Source organism: Carcharodon carcharias, chromosome 12 (genome assembly GCF_017639515.1).
Source record: "Carcharodon carcharias isolate sCarCar2 chromosome 12, sCarCar2.pri, whole genome shotgun sequence".
NCBI classification, from domain to species: domain Eukaryota; kingdom Metazoa; phylum Chordata; class Chondrichthyes; order Lamniformes; family Lamnidae; genus Carcharodon; species Carcharodon carcharias.
Window position 1 is genome coordinate 85,154,833 of NC_054478.1, and position 19,150 is coordinate 85,173,982.

At 45.7% G+C, this 19,150-nt stretch overlaps 1 protein-coding gene and 1 non-coding gene across 4 annotated transcripts in view; both read left to right on the forward strand.

Moving 5' to 3' along the window:
* The window catches only part of hnrnpa3 (heterogeneous nuclear ribonucleoprotein A3), a 53,160-nt gene that overhangs the window by 29,372 nt on the left and 4,638 nt on the right, over positions 1 to 19,150 (forward strand). The window lies entirely within an intron of this gene.
* trnas-cga lies at positions 9,548 to 9,631 on the forward strand. The gene has a single exon. It is a non-coding gene; the product is annotated as a tRNA-Ser (tRNA).

A 19,150-nucleotide genomic window follows, 5' to 3' on the forward strand; every position in this document is an offset into this window, starting at 1 on the left:
CTCAAGGACTTGTACCAGTACAGACGCCTACCCTTTGATGTATCTTCGACCCGTGCAGTTTTCCAGAGAATCATGGAAATCTTACTACAAGGACTCCCCCCCCAAATTATAACATACCTGGATGACGTCCTAATTACAGGATCCACAGAAGCAGAACATGAGGCAAACCTGGAAGATGTTCTGAAGAGATTTTTAGAGGCTGGCATTAGTTTAAAAAAAGAAAAGTGCACATTCCAAGCAAAAGAAGTTACAACGAGTGGATGCCCAAGGGTTTCATCCATTAGAGGAGAAAGTCAGGGCAATCAAAGAAGCGGCCTCACCACTAACCTCATAGAGCTCAAGTCTTTTTTTGGCATGGTAAACTGTTACAGTTGACCCTTGCCTAATCTATCTACAGTGTTAGCCCCTTTACACTTATTATTGAAGAAGAAGAACCACAGATGGTCCTGGAAGGCACAACAAGAGGAAGCCTTCACAAGAGTCAAGAAACTTTTACACTCATTGGGCAGGATTTCCCGGTCGGTGAGCAGGGGGGCGGGACCCACACATCGATGCGTAAAATGACGCAGGATGACGTCTGGCGGAACTTCCGACGTCACCCACATCATTTCAATTTTCAGGTCGGTGGGGGCGCAGCCAAATTAGCTGTGCACCTGCCGACCTGTCAATGGCCTATTGAAGTCATTTAAAATGTAATTGAACTCATTAATGTACCTGCCTGTCCAACCTTAAGGTTGGCGGGCAAGCTGGGAGCCCTGGCGGACATTGGAAAAAGCATGAAACCTCATCCACGGGTGAGATGAGGTTTCATGTAGGCTTTTAAAAATTTAATAAAAGTTTAACTAAAAGTGATGGACATGTCCCAATTCATGTGACAGTGTCACATGAGGGGACATGTCAGGGAAGTTTTATTTTTATATTTTTAACATTTTTGAATTTCGCGCCGATCTCCCTGAGGCAGCACTTAGCCTCAGGAAGATGAGTGCGCTCTTCCGTGTGCATGCGCACTCTTGGCTGAGGGAATACCCCTGCCTGCACAGGGACCGCATGGCCCACCCACGTAAAATGGCGAGGGGCGCCAGTCGGAAGCACGCCGGCACACAGCCGCTCCTGAACTCCCCACCCACCACCACGAAGGGGAAAATTCTGCCCATTGTGTCTTTTAGTGCACTGACCCATCAAAGGAATTGATGCTCACTTGTGATGTATCTCCCTACGTAGTGGGAGCAGATGGAGGACAGATCTAGAAGACTGATACGATATGTATTCTGAATCCTGTCTGCAGCTGAGAAAGGATACTCGCAAATTGAAAAATAGGCTTATCTATCATATTTGGAACAAAAAAGTTCCATCAATATTTGCACGGTCAACACTTCACCGCAGTGTCAGATCACAAACCACTGTTGGGATTGTTCAGTGAAGATGAGGTAATCCCACCGATAGTGTCTGCTAGAATTTAAAGATGGGCTTTAATTTTGTCAGCATAGGAGTACACTTTTATGTACCATCTGGGTGTGCATATAGCAAACGGAGACTCCCTCAGTCGTCTCCTTTTGCCCGATAGTATTACACACGTACCAGTAACTCAAGAGGTGGTACTTGCGTTGAATTTCCTGGATGCCTCACCAGTCTGTGTGAGACAGATAAAGAATTGGACAAATCGGGATCCAATTTTTAGCAAGTGTCTGTGAATAGGTATTACAAGGATGATCAAATGTACAGGTAGCTGAAGAATTAAAATCATCCTTGGTATGTAGATCCAAACCGAGTTATCAAGATGGTATTTTGTTATGATGAGCAAGAGTCATTACTCCTTTGCAAGGAAGAGAACCATTATTGGAAGAACTCCATAGTGTGCATCCTGGTATTTCAAAAATGAAGATGCTCTCTCAAAGTTATAGCTGGTGACCAGGTATAGACAGGGAGATAGAAAAAATGGGGGCAGGGTGTCTGGGGGCAAGTGCTGGCCAGCCCCTGAGGTGACTGTTGTCAGTGGAGGGGGGGAAGTCAAGTGCTGCCCTGGCGCTGCATCCCTTACACAGGCAATTTAGGGTGGGGGTCAGGGTAAGCGAGTGAAGTGGCCACGCTTAAGAGACACCTGTATAAGCTGGCCATGCCTCTGCAACTGAGACAGATCAGGCGCAGCCACAGTGTTTTGACTGAGGTCAGGCTCCTAGCCTGCCCACCCATGCAAGCATCGCGGAGCACCAAAGGGCCACTAAGTCCTCCATACCTTACACCCCCACCACCCTGGCACTGACTTTGAGTCTGCCACTACTTCATTGGACCGCAGAGCAGTTGGACTGCACACATTGTACAATCTCCTTGCCAACACTGGCCACATAGCAGTCACTGCTGGAGGTGCTCACAGTCCCTTGCAATCTCAGCATGCTGGTTTGGGCCAGTGTCCCCCATATCACAGGTTAACAGGGGAGCCATGCAGCGCACTCATCTCTGGCCATTTAGGAGTGACCAGCACTCTCTGGGAAGCATTAAGGGGCAGTCAGACAGTGCTAGGAAAAGTGCTTAGTACAGCTACGATAACCACGTCTCTCTCACTTTTATGCTGCAGGAGGACCATATCAGGATCATGGATCCTGGTGACCTAGCTATATGCCTGAAGGCCTACAGAGACTGTAGAAGATAGATGAGAGAGTGACTCCTGGCTGCGCAAAGGCAGGAGCAGCAACCTAATGCAGAAGGGGCAGTGACAGTGAGCCGTGGCTGGTTGGTGCCTAGCGACACCCAGGGCCTATAGATGCCGCCTGCCATTCCTGCAGATGACTGAGAACATGTCGCTGACGACTGCGCATGCCTAGGGACCTGGTAGCTCTCACCTGCCACCTACTGCAGGACTTGGCACCAAGGGCACATAGAGGGCACCCACTGCCAGTGGCTGTGAAAGTGACCGCGGCGGTCAATTTCTATGCCAGCGGCTCCTTTCAGGGCACCACAGGTGACCTCTGGGGATCTCAAAAGCCGCTATCCACAAATGCATCCATGAGGTCATGGATGCCATCTTCTCCATGGTACATTTCACTCGGGACCGGGACAGCCAGGATGCAAGGGGCATTGTATTCGCCCTCATCTCGGGATTCCCACAGGTACAGGGTACAATTTACTGCACTCATATGGCACTCAGGTCTCCATCTCTACACTCAGTGAACTTCAACCACAAGGGCTTCCACTCACTGACTGTGCAGCTGGTATGCGACACATCCTGCAGGTGTGCGCACGGCTTCCAGGGAGTGTGCACGACACCTACATCCTGAGTCGCCTGCAGATCCCTGAAGTCTTCCAGGGCCCACAGAGGCTGTAGGTGTGGTTCCTCAGGGACAAGGGCTACCCACAGAGGCCGTGGCTAATGACACCCGTGCGGTGGCCTCAGACTGCAGCAGAGTGAAGGTATAATGAGGATCATACTGCAACTCGCACCTTGGTGGAGCAGACCCTCGAAATGCTGAAGATGAGGTTCCGGTGCCTGGACCGGTCTGGTGGAGCCCTACAATAAAGTCCGCAGAGGGTGTTGTGCATCGCCGTCGTCTGCTGTGCCCTTTAAAACCTAATGCTGCAACGGGCTGAGGAGCTGGCTGAGGAGGAGATGGAGGTGCCAACGGGGATGAGGGTGAGGGGGTCCTCGGTGGTGACAATGACGGGGATGAGGCACTCGCACTGGCTAGATGAGGCAGGTGCCCTCAGGAGGCCCTCATAGCTGCCAGATTTGTGGAGATGATGACGATATGCAGTGAGGTGACCCCATAGATCCTCACATTGCAGTTGTGAACGTTTGACTCCAGTCTGGGTTATGGCAGCGCCAATACCCTCTGTGAGAATGTTCCTGTCATGGAGATGCAGTGGCGGCCCTAATACTCACTCGATCGCAGGAGGATGATGACAACGTGCAGTGAGGACACTCCATAGATCTTCACACAGCCTCTGAAAATGCCTGACTCCTGTCTGGCCAAGGGCAGCTCGCTTGCGCTCCATGATCAGGGCCATCTCAAAGACGCAGCCATTAAACTTTAGACACATCTGATACTATGTCCACCTTCAGCACCTCAGCCCTTCAGGAGCTGGTGCACAGCATCACTGGTCACAGACGCTGGTGTGATGGGGGCCAGCCCCACCTTAAAGGTGCTGAGACCTCACGGAGAGAATGAGAGAACTCTGTGGCACCTGCCCACTACCTTCTGGCAGCAATGACCAGCACCGCTGAGGTGCAGGCATCAATAATGTGTTCAGGGAATGTGAGGCCGGACCATTACTGTGGTCTGAAGGCCGCACAAAGCACCCTGGACTGAGACACCTGCCTTGTATCTTGTGGAGAAAGGTTTCATATCTGAGTGACAGGAACACTGCTCATCAGAACAAGGAGCTGTTGGCAGGGAGACATTCTTTGGAGGTTATTGACAATAGGGAACAGTATGTACAAGTGATCAATGCTGTGCAACTGCTTTTACCTAACTTTCCTAACCCTGCCACCACATTTTTGTGCTTCCTGGACATCCACAGCAGAGGTAGAGGCAGCCTGCTGACTGCTACGCCCTGTCTGTGAAGTCTTTGGCAGGTGTCCTCTGAAGCGCTGAGATTTTGAGGGCCCTGGCCTGCTTTCGAGTTCCTGCTGCGTGGCAGTGGCACCCTCCTCAGTTTGTGAAGCTGGAGCTGCGGCACAGGAAGGTGGGATTCGGATGGGCCGGTCAGTCCCAGAGTCACCTAGGTGGATGGCTGCAGAGTGTGTACCGGCTGACCCTCCTCCCAATGGGTGCCTTAGGGCCTCTGGCTGATTGTGAGCGGAAGGGGTATCTGGAATGAGGTCGAGCTGCCCAGCACCCCTCTCGCGTACTCACTGTTTGAGGCCAACTATGGCATCAGTGATGGAGTTAAGCCCTCTAAGGTCTCCATGGCGGCCGCCATCCTGCCAGTGTTGACCTCAGTGCATTGCAATGCCGGCGCTTTCACCTCAGCCTGAAGACAGATGGACTTCTCCATCATACCTTGCAGTCTGAGGAGTGCAGCAGACATCCCTTACTGATGTTCCCGGTCTTGCCTTTGCAGTTCCAGCAACTGTGACATGACCGAGTCCAGAGGCTCATCATTGACTCAGACTCAGCAATGTTCTGGCCTCCAGCAGTCCTCTGAGTGCCAGGACCAGGGAAATCCCTGCCTCCACCTGCTGTGGATCAGAAAGTGCGATGTGCTCACCAGATTGTGATCCTGAGGCTACTCTAAAGCTAGGTCCCACCGAGGTGTGTGTCTGTGTTCTGGTGGAGGGTGTGGGTGAGCACTGTGACGGGATTTCAGAGAATCTGTGCCTTCAGATTCCTCTTCAGAGCTTTCTTCAGAGCTTAATTGGAGGCCCTGGGTCATGGGCTCTGTCAGCTGTTTGCAAGTAAGGGGAGATAATTAGTTCATGGCAGCGGCCTATGAAAGAGGGCACATCACTCACAGTATGGTTGTCTGATGGATGTTGCACTGCTGGATCCTCACTTGGCAGAGAAGCGCCGACCTCACTGTCAGCACAGGACCAGTCCCGGTCATTGCCGGCCAGCTGGATGACTCTGTTTTCGAATTCTGTCAGAATTTTGATCTCAGGCATCCCTCCACCTGTCTGCAACCTTTCCCTCTTGTTGTGTGCCGGTTTGTCCTGCATGGATAGAGATGGGGGGAGTGTACCAGGACGCCTGCGGGGCTAGATGATAAGTATGCCTGGCCTGTGTGGGTGGTAAGTGATCCCATGGATGGGATGAGGACAATGATGGTGTGTGTGAAAGAGTGAATGCTGATGTCCCTTGCATTGGCAGTGAGTGAGGGCCCTGTGGATGTGTGATGGGTTTGTGAGTGTGTGAGTTGGGAGTGATGAAAAAAGTAACTTACCCTGGCAAAACAGAGATCATTCATCCTTTTGTGGGCACTGGATGGCTGTCCTCCTCTGCAGGGTGTTTGCACTGACCACCACTGCCACTGCCTCCCAAGCTGGGTTAGTGACTTTGGCCATCCTGTGGCCAGCGTGGGGGTAGTGCACATCCTGGCGGGCCCCAACGGCATCCAGCAGTTGCTTGAGGGACCCGTCATTGAAGCGGGGGGCTGCAGTCTTTTTCCCTTTGCTGGCCATGTCTCCTGGGCAGCGGTGGTGAGCTGGTGGCAATGAGCACTTTGCTGACGGCTGCCTTTTCAAGATGATGGCCAGCATGATGCAACAGCGCGGTGATGGCAGGTGGGCGAATAAGGGCCTGCTCGCTGTAGAAACTATGTGTTTTGCAAGAGTGAATAAATAACGAAACAAAAACAAAAATAGCTGGAAAAACTCAGCAGGTCTGACAGCATCTGCGGAGATGAATACAGTTAACGTTTTGAGTCCGTATAACTCTTCATCAGAACTAAGGAAGTATAGAAGTGAGGTGAAATGTAAGCTGTTTGGGGGGGGCACAGGTAGAGCTCAATAGAGGACCAGAGATAGGTGGAGACAAAGAAGAGATTGCCAAAGATGTCAAAGACAAAAGGACAAAGGGATGTTGACGGTGGTGATATTAGCTGAGGAATGTGCTAATGGGGACATTAAGAGTAGAAAGCAGGACGAGCAAGTGACAGATGGCCCTGGTGGGGTGGGGGGAAGGGATTGAAATAGGCTAAAAGGTGGAGATAAAACAAAGGATGGAAATAAAATTAAAAATAAAAGAAGGTGGGAAAAGAAAAATATATATTTTTTAAATTATAAATTATTGGCAAAAGGGGGATCGGAAAGTGGGTGGGGATGGAGGAGAGAGTTAATTATCTGAAGTTGTTGAACTCAATATTAAGTCCAGAAGGCTGTAAAGTGCCCAGTTGGAAGATGAGGTGCTGTTCCTCCAGTTTGCATTGAGCTTCACTGGAACATTGCAGCAGGCCAAGGACAGACATGTGGGCATGAGAGCAGGGTGGAGTGTTAAAATGGCAAGCGTCCGGGAAATCTGGGTCATGCTTGCGGACAGACCAAAGGTGTTCTGCAAAGCGGTCACCCAGTCTGCATTTGGTCTCTCCAATGTAGAGGAGACTGCCTTGGGAGCAGTGAGTGCAGAAGACCAAATTGAGGGAAGTGCAAGTGAAATGCTGCTTCACTTGAAAGGAGTGTTTGGGCCCTTGGATGGTGAGGAGAGGGGAAGTAAAGGGGCAGGTGTTGCACCTTCTGCGGTTGCATGGGAAGGTGCCATGGGAGGGGTTTGAGGTGTAGGGGGTGATGGAGGAGTGGATCAGGGTGTCCTGGAGGGAACGATCCCTGCGGAATGCCGCCGGGGGGGGTGAAGGGAAGATGTATTTGGTGGTGGCATCATGCTGGAGTTGGCGGAAATTGCGGAGGATGATCCTTTGAATGTGGAGGCTGGTGGGTGATAAGTGAGGACAAGGGGGACCCTATCATGTTTCTGGGAGGCAGAGGAAGGTGTGAGGGCGGATGCACGGGAGATGGGCCGGCCACGGTTGAGGGCCCCGTCAACAACCGTGGGTGGAAAATCTCGGTTAAGGAAGAAGGAAGACATGTCAGAGGAACTGTTTTGGAAAGTGGCATCATCAGCACAGATGCGACGGAGGCGAAGGAACTGAGAGAATGGGATGGAGTCCTTACAGGAAGTGGGATGATACGTCGTGAAAACCCACATTTTCGTTGGCGGGTAGGATTCTATATTACCCACCCACTATCGCACTTAGTACATTTCTGGGAAAATTCCACCCACTGTCTCCAGTGCCAGGAACAGCAGAAATTGCCCTTTTCAGCTTCACTGCATCTGTGTGGGAGTGGCCTGGTTGAACCTGGCTTTGACTATATATAGACTATGTAGGCTGATTTTCTAGGTACCATGTTTCTGGTGATTATCGATGCACATTCCAAATGGATGGACGTGTTTGAAGTGAGATCACCTACTTTGTTTGCAACCGTTGAAAAACTGCACCAGAGTTTGTATTCATGGTTTACCTGAAGTTATTGTGTCAGACAATAGTACGGCTTTCACTAGCACTGAATTCCAAAGATTCGTGAACCTAAATGGGATTAAACATATCAGAACAGCCCTTGTCCAATGAGTTAGCAGAAAGACCAGTACAAACCTTTAGAACAGGCATGAAGAAACTATCAGAGGGAACGTTGGAAACACAAATTTCAAGATTTCTGTTCAGCTGCCGCACAACTCCTCATGTGATCATTGGTTTAACATCTTCAGAATTGTTGATGAAGCGCGAACTTGGTACAAGATTGACCCCAGTATTCCCTAATTTTGAGCGGAAAGTGGAGAGAAACCAAGGTAGTCACAAAGAGAATCACGACGTTCACAGTAAAGGTCGAGAACTTACTGTGGGAGAGAGTTTTTGTACAAAATTTTGCAACTGGACCGAGATGGTTCCCTGATACAATCGTCTATGAAACAGGACTTTTATCAAGCTGAAGTGGAAAATAAGATTGTTCAGAAACACGTGGATCATCTCTGAAGTCGAGAAACCCTTCGACAGCCAGTTAATCCACCTGAAATCGAAGTCAAAACTTTGACCCCCTGAGGTGCCAGATTAACAAAGAATAGACATACCGGATGTCTCTGCTGAAGTAAATAATTCTGAACTGCCATTATCTAGGGATGTCCTGGATGCTGCAGTTCCTGTGCAAGTTGATCCAATGGAAGAACCTCCAGTTGTAAAGTTGCATTTCTTTACCCAAATCCGAAAACCTCCTCAAAGACTAAATTTATAATGGCATAAACTGTATATAATTTGTACATAATATGGGTTAAGATATTTTTGTAAATGAGGCTAAACAAAATTAAAGGGGGAGGAATGTAATGATTGTAAGTTTAAACCATTTCTTCCTGTTATGGGGATCATGTGACTGTATGGATGAATCAACCCTAAGTGTGGGGAATCTTAGGGGTGGAGCTTTTTAGACTTGGTCTTGGAACAATCATGTAGCCTCATTTGGAGCCTGTAAGAAACAGTAAACTTTATTTACAAGAAACTAGTTCTGCAGTCCCAGTTTATAACAGGAGCTATGCGGATCTCCAAGAGCTATCGGAGTCCCACAGGTGAGGTTCTGGCCAGTCAAGTGGCCTGACCCCTAAGGGGAATTTTTTTCTTTGCAAAAACGTGGGTCAAAGTGACTGGGGTGAGGCATTCTAGACACGGGCAAGTGGGGACTAGAGTTTGCAATGGATACATGCAGTCAGGCACTAAACATTCACTCAAAGTGGAACCTGCACTTCCCTAGCCCATGTAGATGAGATGACTTGGCACTGATCCCATAAATTCCCAATTGAGGAATTTCAGAGCATTTAAAACTCTTGGGCTAGTTTCTCAATGTTGTATTTCTTGTAATTTCTCAACGTCAACTCCTCATTCTAACAATCAGAATATTGGAGCCCACATACATTTTGGGTGGAGGGCACCAACCACCATTAGTGCCAAGCCATGTAATCTGCCACTCAGCATGCACAGGGATCAACACTTATAAAAACATATTTTGCATTTATATTTGGATGAGGGGTATCAATGCTGGGAGTGGAATATGTTCTTTCAGTTCACATACAAACAATGAGTCATGGTGGCCGAGTGGTTAAGGCGTTGGACTCGAAATCCAATGGGGTCTCCCCACACAGGTTCAAATCCTGTTAGCTTGGCCTAAATAGCCAAGTGGTTATGGTACTGGGTTTGTAACCCCAAGATCAAGAGTTCAAAAAATCTCACAATGGCAAAAACTATGTAACTTCGTCTGTATAAACAGATGGAAACGGGTTTGTACTCGAAAGAGTTACAAACATCTAAATGTTATTTAATGGGGCAAGCGCTATATTTAGCACTGTTTCAAGGCAACTCAAAAGCATGGGTAACTATTGGAACATGAAAGGAACATTGGTCACTAACAATGTGTATAGCTATCAGGAATAAAAGTTTCTTTGAAGTACTTTCAAGCCATAAAGTACAGAACAAAAAGTAATATGGTTGGCTCAAGCTTGTATATTCCGTTGTGTCAAGTTTTATCTCTTTATTTGCAGATGGATATTAAGGTTTTTGAGAGGATACAGAAGGGCAATACTTAAATAAGGAACCCACACTTATAGAACATTTTTCGCATGTTCAGGATACCCCACATTATTTCACAAACATGAAATTACATTAGAAATATCACTGTTGCTACATCGGCAAAAACAGCAGCCATTTTGTGTACAGTAAGGTCCTGAGAGCAAATAAGATAAATTGCCAGTTATTGACAGTTAATCTAATTTTGCTGGACAGGTCACTGGGAACTCCCTTAAGCTCATTCAAATAATGCAGTGAGCTCTTGTACCTTCACCTTGAACTTAGTCTCTTAGTTGCTAGGTTAGAGTTAGTATTTTGCTTCAGATAAATAGGATGCTAAAAACTCCTATGAAACTACAATAGCAATGGACCATTGGTTGGCAGTAATTTTGCCTGTCCCTTAGTGGTGCAGTGTCCCAAACTAAACTTGAAATTGGGCATAATGTACATGAAAATGTGAATAGAAAGTGCTTGGAATGCCTGGAATCTGAATGAAGGTTCAACACCTAGTCTTCACACCTTTTCTAAAGTATAGTGCCCAGAACTGACACAGTAGTCCAAATATTCCATTTAAGGCTGAACCAGCTTCATAAAAGTTTACCATATTTCCTTGCTTTTGTATGTGATATTCCTGTTTATAAAGCTTAGGACACCGTTCGCCTTATTAACTACTCTCTCTCTCAACCTGCCCTCCACCTTCTAATGATGTGTGTACATTTACTCTCAAGTCCCTCTGCTCCTGTGTCTCCTTCAGAATCATTTTATATTGTTGTATTGTTTCTCCTTACTTTTCCCATGAAAAGCTGAGTCTATGAATTTGACACCAGATTAATGATATCCATTCCAGTTAGGTAAATGCAGGGAGGAAGTCCTATATGTTTGCACTATAGTTGTTGTTCTTATATTATCATATTAACTGGCAATATAATAAGAATTTGGGCCAAGTATGCTTACAAAGACTCTTACTGCAACATGTACAAGGTTGGAGTATGGGGAACATCCTCCGCAAATAGGGGCAAAGAAGCATGATGTTGGCTGCTTTCTTTGTGGCCCATGTGGTGTTGCTGGAGAACAATTGCAAGCAGGGTGTCCTCAGCATGTGCCAGGAGACTTGAACAGCACACAGCCCAACCAGCTGATGTGACACAAAAACAAAAGTAGCTGGAAAAACTCAGCAGGTCTGACAGCATCTGCAGAGAGGAATTCAGTCAATGTTTCGAGTCCATATGACTCTTCATCAGAACTAAGGAAAAATAGAAATGAGATGAAATATAAGCTGGTTGAGGGGGGATGGGACAGGTAGAGCTGGATAGAGTGCCAGTGGTAGACGGAGGACATCAGGATTCCAAACTTAAACCACACAGGTCCAGGCTACCAATTAATGTGTTATTCACCAAAGCTCAGGTGTTCTTGGATCGTGAACGTCACTGGTAATGCCAGCATTTATTGCCCATCTTCTATTGCCATTGACAAGGTATGCTGCCTTCTGGAATTGCTGCTGTCCATTTAACTTTGAGACAACTGAGTCTTTTGCAACACCATTTCATTAGCAGTTCAGATGCAACCATTTTGCTGTGGATCTGGAGTCACATGTAGGCAGTTTTCTTCCTATGAAGATCATTAGTGACGTAGATGGGTTTTTATGACAATCCAGTGGTAACATGGTCATTATGACTGAGGCTACCTATTTCTATTCCAGATTTATTAATTAATTGAGTTACATTTCCCAGCTGTTCTGGAGGATTAGTCCAAGCCTCTGGAGTACCAGTCCATAACATTACTACTATGCTACCACTCCTACTCTAAGTTACAGGTGCGGTGTTTTTCAGTATGTTTTGTTTAGGCACAGTTGATGAAAACATTGTTAGGTTCTTGCATGTCCTTTTGGCCAGTTACTATATATAGTGAAGGAGGAGAGAAGATTACCTGACCCAGCTATGAGGGCAATTGTTGCAACATGAACAGGAAGTGGAATGGAGGAGGCAGTGGGCAAGCCCTGTGAGGAGGGAGGGATAGAGGGAGGAGGAAGAGGCAGCTTAGGAGGATGTGGGAAGGAGGTATCCTGGACCCTATGTAAATGGATGCGTGCACAAATTGTGAGGCTTGTTACAATCCCTGTAGGGACCGATAACTTTAAAAAAAGAAATCTGAACTTCCAGTTTATAGCTGAAAGGATGGCACTGCAAGATTTCACGTTTTAAGACTTTTACTGTAACACACTAAAACACTATTGACTAAACACTATTTTTGTAGGCAACTTGTACTTTAAACTGCAGAACACAATTTTCACCTTTAATTTTTGACACAACTGAAAAACACATCACAGGTATACTTTACATTGCCTCTTAAATAGTCCTTCTATTTTCCTGGACCCAATCTGAAGTAAATCTTAGCGTTCGAGGGTTTAATTCCATTCCTTTCTTTTCCCAGCCTAGAAACATTTAAATCTAAAATGGTCTTTCATGGTGAGGGTATTTTTTCCTAGAGATTCTCCCTCCGGCATAAGCTAAGCCAATCTTCCTCATTTCAAACACTCACAAATTTGTTCTTTCTGATCTGAATGTGAGCTCCCACCTGCATTCCTGCACAGTGAACCATCGAGGCTTTCAGTCCTAGCTGCTCCCTCTCCCCTAGATCCTGGTACACTGTATCTGGGAGTTTCGGAGATATTTTAGAAACCCTTCCCCTCTTGAGCCCATTTCCATGGCAACATGAATCGCATGGGCCTTGTATCCGAGTAGAAATTCTGGTTAGCTATCCTTGACACCCCAACTCTGGAAGTAAAGGGATAGTTTAAAGCATGGTTGTTTACAACCCATCATTCTCAAAACCTTTCTGGGACTTTGGAGACTAGCAGTCTAACCTTTGTAAACGCAGATAATGCTTTTATCTCCAAGCATGAACACCTTACATCTTCTTTCCAGCAAACACTATGTGCCTACACTTAATCATTAACAGTCCGTAACCCAGGCCTGTTGTTAGGCAGAGTTCAGAACAGGTTATATGACCTCTTTCATTTTACCCTAAATTAAAGCCACAGTCGCAAACATAACAATCTCATAAATCTCATTTGTAACAGGCTCCACTTCCACAACTTTCCCAACCCAACAATAGAGCCACTATTCACCATTATTACATCCATTTCACACTCCTCATCACAGTGTCATCTTGGCTAGCATTCAACAATAAAGGTCAAACAAAAATGTTCCCAGAACATCTTTATGGGGCTATGCATTCAATTATACAAACAACAATGATCTATTCACTCCTATGCCTTCCCTTAGTACCTATCTTGTAGATGCCTTTGCCTGTCCTAGTGCTCCTACACAGGGGAGTGCAGCATGGCTGATGGATAACTGTTGAATTCCACTGGGGAAGACTGCAGAAGGCTTTATTGTTGGATGCTCTCAAACAGCTCTGGGCCTTGAGTGCCCGACTTCAGATTGTACTATCTGGGAATGTGTGGCAGCAGTCTGGACAAGCTGGATTAGATGCAAAAGGAAGGGTACTCATGGAGTGGAAGCAGTGGGAGCACAAATGCTGTTATCCTGAGACACCAATAGGTTACTTCCTTTCCCATAGGGCAGCACTTGTCTTGTCTGAGTAATCTATCTGAATGCAGATTGCAGTGAAAACCTGCAACCCTTTTGTACACTCAGGTCTGCAGCCATAATGGCAGCAGTCTGAGCTTGCATTGCCAGTGAAGCACTGAGATATTGGGAGGATTCTGCCTATACTATAGTGGAAGCTGAGATAGCAGCCACCAGATGCTCCATCATGGGTCAGGTTGGCAGTGTGGCCATGGTTGGTCACCATTTCCTTACTACAAAGATTGGAATACAAGCTCTGCATGATGTCTTGTGCCAAATTGGAGCTGTGCTCCTTCATGACAGGAGGGTTGCAGGAGGCTAGGTGGCAGGCTTGCCAATGCCCCAAACATCTTGGCATGCATCATCATCAGTATTCTCCTACATGACATCCCAATGTGGTCCTCATCTGAGTCCTCTGCAGCAGAACGTGTCTGTGACCTCACCCTCCAGGCAGTTGATACACATGCTAGCCTTTCCCATTGACCTTGCTGTAGCCCACCCATGCCCAATTTATTTACATGTGCTGATCCTGACTCAGAATCACAAAATTACTACAGCACAGAAGGAAGCCATTGGGCCCATTGTGTCTGCACCGGTACCCCCATGCTTTCTCCGTATAACCCTGCACATTCTTCCTTTTCAGATAATAATCCAATTCCCTCTCAAATGCCTTGACTGAACTGCCTCCGCCATATATCCAGGCAGCGCAATCCAGATCCCATCCAGTTGCTGCATGAAGAGTTTTTCCTCATGTCTCCATTGCTTCTTTTTCCAATTACCTTAAATCTGTGCCCTCCCATTCTTGATCCTAGCACCAATGGGAACAGTGTCTCTCTATCTACTCTGTCCAGATCTCTCAGGATTTTCAACACCTCTATCAAATCTCCTCTTGCCTTCCTCTTCTACCAAAAAAAAGTCCCAACTTCCCCAATCTATCCACATAATTGAAAGCAGAGTCAGGAGAATTCATAATGGGGAATAGAGAAATGGCAGAGAAGCCAAGTTTTCACTGAGGAAGGTAAAGGAAATCTCCCAGATTTAGTGATCCAAGGTACTAGGGAAAATGAGAAGTTGAAGGAAATTAGTATAAGTAAGGAGGTTGTATTGGAGAAATTAAGGGGACTGAAAGTTGATAAGTCCCAAGACCTGATATTCTGCATCCCACAGTGTTGAAAGAGGTTGTTATAGAGATAGTGGATATATTGGTGATCATTTTCCAAAATTCTATATATTCTGGAATGGTTCCTGAAGATTGGAGGTGGTAAATGTCACTCCACTATTTAAGAGGGGAGGGAGAGAGAAAACAGAGAACTACAGACCTGTTAGCCTTAAATCAGTAGTAGGGAAAATGCTAGAATCTATTATAAAGGATGTGATAAATGGATACTTGGATAATCATATTCTGATTGGGCATAGTCAGCATGGATTTGCTAATGGGAAATCATGTTTGATGAACTTATTGGAGTTTTTTTGAGGATGTTACTAATAAAATTGATAAAGGAGAGTCAATGGACAAAGTACACTTGGATTTTCAGAAGGCCCTTGATAAAGTCCCCCACTGGAGGTTGTTTAGCAAAATAAAAGCACGTGGGATAAGAGGCAATATACTGGCATGGATTAAGGATTGGCTAACAGGCAGAAAACAGAGTAGGAATAAATGGGTCATTCTCACATTGGCAGGCTGTAACTAGTGGGGTACTGCAAGGATCAGTACTTGGGCCCCAGCTGTTCATAATATGTATCAATGATTTGGATGTGGGGACCAAATGTAATATTTCCAAGGTCATGGATGATACAAAGCTAGGCTGGAATGTGTGTTGCGAGGAAGATGTAAAGTGGTTACAGGAGGATTTGGACAGCCTTAGTGAGAGCATGAACATGGCAGATGGAATATAATGTGAAAAATGTGAGGTTATCCACTTCGGTAAAAGGAACAAATGTGCAGAGTATTTCCTAAATGGTAAGAGATTAGAAAGCGTAGATGTACAAAGGGACTTGGGTGTCCCTGTCTGTAAGTCACTGAAAGCTAACATGCAGGTGCAGCAGGCACTTAGGAAGGCTAATGGGACGTTATCCTTTATTACAAGAGGATTTCAGTACAGGAGTAGTGAAGTCTTGCTCCAATTGTATAGAAGCTTGGTTAGACCCTGACTCCACACCTGGAGTACTGGGTGCAGTTTTGGTCCCCCTACCTCAAAAAGGATATTATTGTCATAGAGGGGGTGCAACGAATGTTCACCAAACTTGTTCCTGGGATGGTGGTACTGTCTTATGGAGAGAGATTGGGGAAACTGGGCCTGTATTCTCTAGAGTTTCAAAGACTGAGAGTTGATCTCATTGAAACCTACAAAACACTTAAAGAAATAGACAGGGTAGATGCAGGTAATATGATTCTCCTGATTGGGAAATCCAGACCCAGGGGATACAATTTCAAAATAAGGTGGAAACCACTTAGGACCAAGATGAGGAGAAATTTCTTTACTCAGAGGGTTGTGAATCTTTGGAATTTTCTACCCCAGAGGGTCGTGGAAGCTCAGCCATTGAATATGTTTAAGGTAGAGATTGATAGATTTTTGGTTAACAATAATGTAAAGGGTTATGGGGATAGTGTGGGTAAAATGCATTGGTGTTCGATCGGCCATGATCGTATTGAATGGCCAAGCAGGCTGAATGGCCTTCTCCTGTTCCTATGCTCTTCATCCCTGGAACCATAGTCGTAAATCTTTTCTACACTCTCTCTAATGCCTTCACATCTTTCCTAAAGTGTGGCGCTCAGAACTGGGTACAGTACACCAACTGAGGCCAAACCAGTGCTTTATACAAGTTTAACATAACCTCCTTGCTCTTGCATTCTCTGTTGTATGTGTTATTAACCGCTCTCTCAACATCTCCCTCCACCTTCAATGACTTATGCACATATACACCCAGGTCCCTCTGCTTCTGCACCTCCTTTAGAATTGTACCCTTTATTTTATATTGTCTCTCCATGTTCTTCCTGCCAAAACGAATCACTTCACACTTTGTATTAAATTTCACCTGCTACTAGTCTGCCCATTCCACAAACCTGTTTATGTCCTTTTGAAGTTCTTCAATATCTTCCTCACAGTTTACAATGCTTCTAAGTTTTGTATCATCTGCAAATTTTGAAATTATGCCTGTAAACCAGGATCTAGGTCATTAACATATACCAGGCAGAGCAAGGGTCCCAACATCGATGCTGGAGAACTCAACTACAAACCTTCCTCTAGTCTGAAAAACATCCATTAACCACTACTCGATTACCTGTCATGAGCCAATTTCATATCCATGTTGCTGCTGTCCCTCTTATTCCATGAACTATAACTTTGCTCACAAATCTTTAGTGCAGCACTGTATCAAATGCCTTTTGGAAGTCCTTGTACACCACATTAACATCATTACCCTCAACAATCCTCTAACACCTCTTCAAAAAAATCCCACAAGTTAGTTAACATGATTTGCTCTTAACAAATCCATGCTGGCTTTCCTTAACGCAAATTTGCCTAAGTGACTATTAATTTTGTCTTGCGTTATTGTTTCAAGAAATTAAATTGACTGGCCTGTAGTAGCTGAGCTTATCTTTGCATCCTTTTTTTGAACAAGGGTGTGACATTTGTAATTCTCCAGTCCTCTGGCACCTCCCTGAGTCTAAGGAACATTGAAAAATTATGGCCAGTGCCTCCATTCTCAAAAGGACATAAACAGGTTTGTGGAATGGGCAGACTAGTGGCAGGTGAAATTTAATACAAAGTGTGAAGTGATTCATTTTGGCAGGAAGAACATGGAGAGACAATATAAAATAAAGGGTCCAATTCTAAATTTCCATTCTTGCTTCCATCAGTTTCCTTGGATGAATCTCATCTGGTCCTGGTGCTTTATTAACTTTACGTACTGACAGCCTATCTAATACCTTCTCCCTATCAATTTTAAGCCCAAGTGTCTAAATTACCTCTTCTTTCACAATGACCTGGGCAGCATATTCTTCTTTGGTAAAGACAAATACGAAGTATTAATTTATTACCTCAGCTATGCCCCTGCCTCCATCCGTAAATTCCATTTTTAGTCCATAATTGGCCCTACTTCTCCTTTTACTATTTATATACCTATAGAAGACTTTGGGATTCTCTTTTTTGTTAGCTGCTAGTCTCTTTTCGTACGCTGTCTTAGCTTTTCTTATTTGCTTTTTACTTCCCCTCTGAACTTTCTATATTCAGCCTGGTTCTCGGTTATATTATCCACATCTGTCATAAACTTACTATTTTTTCTTTACCTTCATCTCTATCTCTTTCGTCATCCAGGGAACTCTGGATTTGTTTGCCCTACATTTCCCCTTTGTGGGAATATAGCATGACAGTTCCTGACTATCTCTTCTTCAAAGGTAGCCCAGTGCAGATGACATAAAGATTGGCCGGGTGATTAACAGTGAGATTGAGTGTCTTGGGCAACAGGAAGATATAGATGGGGTGGTCAAGTGGGCAGATAAGCGGCAGATGGAATTTAACCCTGAAAAGTGTGAGATGATACACTTTGGAAGGAGTAATTTGACAAGGAAGTATTCAATGAACAGCTTAGTACTAGGAAGTTCTGAGAAACAAAGGGACCTTGGTGTGTGTGTCCGTAGGTCTCTGAAGGCGGAGGGGCAAATTAGTTGGCTGGTGAAAAAGGCATATGGGACACTTGCCTTTATCAGTCGAGGCATAGATTACAAAAGTGGGGAGGTCATGTTGGAGTTGTATAGAACCTTGGTGAGGCCACAGCTGGAGTACTGTGTGCAGTTCTGGTAGCCACATTATAGGAAGGATGTGATTGCACTGGAGGGGGTGCAGAGGAGATTCACCATTTAAGTTATGAAGAAAGGTTGGATAGACTTGGGTTGTTTTCGTTGGAGCAGAGAAGACTAAGGGGTGACCTGATCGAGGTGTACAACATCATGAGGGGCATGGACAGGGTGGATAGGGATCAGCTGTTCCCCTTGGTTGAAGGGTCAGTCACAAGGGGGCATAAGTTCAAGGTGAGGGGCAGGAGGTTTAGGGGGGATGTGAGGAAGAACTTTTTTACCCAGAAGAGTGGTGACAGTCTGGAATGCACTGCCTGGGAGGGTGGTGGAGGCGGATTGCCTCACATCCTTTAAAAAGTATCTGGATGAGCACTTTGCACGTCATAACATTCAAGGCTATGGGCCAAGTGCTGGTAAATGGGATTAGGTAGGTAGGTCAGGTGTTTCTCATGTGTCGGTGCAGACTCGATGGGCCGAAGGGCCACTTCTGTACTGTGATTCATTGTTCAGTTACCATCTTTCCTGCCAGCCTTTGATTCCAATTTATCTGGCCCAGATCCATTCTTACCCCATTGAAGTTGGCTATCCCCATTATCTATTCTTACCCTGGATTGTTTCTTGGCCTTTTCCATTGCCAACCTAAACCATGAGCTGGATTTTACATGCCCTTACCAGGCATGTTTTTGGCAGGGGTGGGGGCAAATAAATAGGGGGGTGCCACTCCACCATCTTCCTA